This window comes from Macrotis lagotis, chromosome X (genome assembly GCF_037893015.1).
Source record: "Macrotis lagotis isolate mMagLag1 chromosome X, bilby.v1.9.chrom.fasta, whole genome shotgun sequence".
Taxonomy (NCBI): Eukaryota; Metazoa; Chordata; class Mammalia; order Peramelemorphia; family Peramelidae; genus Macrotis; species Macrotis lagotis.
The window spans coordinates 62,163,562-62,165,572 of record NC_133666.1 but is presented as its reverse complement, the minus strand read 5'-3'; the positions used below and the strand labels follow the sequence as shown (position 1 = coordinate 62,165,572).

General features: G+C 47.2%; 1 pseudogene; it reads right to left on the bottom strand.

The window, feature by feature from the left end:
* Window positions 1-318: 318 nt before the first annotated feature.
* On the bottom strand, window positions 319-1,737 carry LOC141498686 (tyrosine-protein phosphatase non-receptor type 2 pseudogene; annotated as a pseudogene).
* Window positions 1,738-2,011: the final 274 nt, after the last annotated feature.

Below are 2,011 nucleotides of genomic sequence, written 5' to 3'. Positions count from 1 at the left end.
CTTAAATATTTTTATATTTCTTGAAAACATTTGAAAACAAATCAAATTTGTAGGCTATGCAAACTGAAACATTTCAAAAGTAGTTAAAAATTTTAAAACATCAAATTAAAGGGTTTAGCTGATAGGTGGTTATGTTATAAAATTAATGTTGGAAAGTGATGATTGTGAGACACTTTAGATATATCAAACTTCAGAAAAAGACTTCAGGTTTTGCTTTTGAATATCAGTTGCTTAGAACTAACAACTTTAAAATATTTATTATTCTTGGATATTGAAACATTTTTTTTTCAAAATTAGTCTTGCTTGCCTTCACATGTTCTAAGGATTTAGCCTTGTTCTTTTAAATTCAATCTCTTGTTCCATTTCAGTGTCCTGTAACACTTCTTTCTCTTCTCTCAGTCGCTTCAGAGAATTTTCACTGCTCCCTTCTGCACTAGTTGATGTAGTGGCTAGACCTGAAAAACCTGGGGTAATTTTTATTTTACTCTCATCTGAGACCAGTCTGTATTCTCTAAATCTGTGAAATTGTAAATCATCATGGTCATACCTGGGATTTTGACCTACACTGGTAAATTCTCCGTACTTTTTCTTGACCATTTCACCTCCCATGAGACATTTTGCTCCTTCAATGACAGCCATATATGAGAATCTTAACTGTTCTGGGGTCTGAATAAGTCCCTTCCGGTACTCTCTCATGTTCATCAATACTTGTCTGATGTTCAGGGAAAACAGATTTTCTCTCTTCTCCATGAGGACCAAGCAAGCATTGATCAGAGAAAAGGTGCCTGAGCAACCAATGCCGGTATTGCAGTGAATGATCACTGGTCCTGGCTCAAAGTTGAGATATCCAGAGTTCCGCACCATGAAAAGAAACGTAAGGAAGGAGGCTGGTGATTCAGGCACTCCAGAATTGGGCCAGCTGGTATAGTGGAAGTGGAAGATGGGTTTGTATTCCCCTGTCATTATGTTCTCCAATGTCAGGTAGCGGACTGTGTGGTGGAAAGTCACTTCTTCCCTCAGCATGTGCACCTTGAGCCCTATCTCCTGGAATATGAGGGGCTGGCACTGGTTGGTGGGCCAGTACTGGAAGCATTGGTTGGAGTCTTTCTCCACCAACTGGTTGAGCATAATCACAGCCTTGCTGTTCTGCTGCCACACCATGAGCCAGAAGTGGCTATGCGTGTTTGGCGTGGGGCCTTGGGTCAGGATGTAATTCCTCTGGGCCTTTTCCACCTCCACGAAGCTGGCGTTGATGTAGTTGTTCATGTCCCCACTTCTGTGTCTTCGACCCACATTGAAACATGAAGAAGAGAACAAGGAGGTATCACTGGCCATGGCCAAAGCCCAGCCAAGACCTGGATAGAAGCCTCCTCTTGGGGCTGGAATGGCCACCTTCAAGTGAACCCGGCTGTGGTCATAGGGATTTATGTCCTTGTAATGGTTGAGCGATCTGTTTTCTAGGGTCCTTGCCACCCAGCATGGATGTTCTTGGCAACTGTCAGCCAGTTCAAAAAAGGCCTGTGCCCACCCATTGTTTTGTTCCAGCACCTCGAATTCCCTCTTTAAGTTTGTCTGCAATATTACCATGGCCTCTACCTCCTTGCCTGAATCCACAGGTGTTATGGATTGCAAATAAGAGGGCATGGCCAACACTGAAGTAGAAGAGGTTGTGGTGATGCAGGAGGCTAATTCGCATGTGAGGCCCTTCATGTCTTCGGGAGAATCGAACCTCGCCATATCTGCAGTGGCCAATGGGAAGGGGAGGACATGAGGTGTGGGGAAGGTGGGATGGGGCCACTCATGGCGGTGTGGCGGGCTCGGGTCCGCTCCAGAGCTGGGCCTCAGTGGGGGAGCGGCAGGGCCCAGAGGAGGGGGCGGGGCGCGGCGGGGCTAGGGGGGTGAGGTTGCTCGGGCACCCTGGCCCAGCATGGCAGCCGGGGAGGGGGAGGAAGAGGAGGAGGCCTGGGGGGGTAGGCTGAGGCCGGGACCCCCGGGGGCATAGATCAGCCGG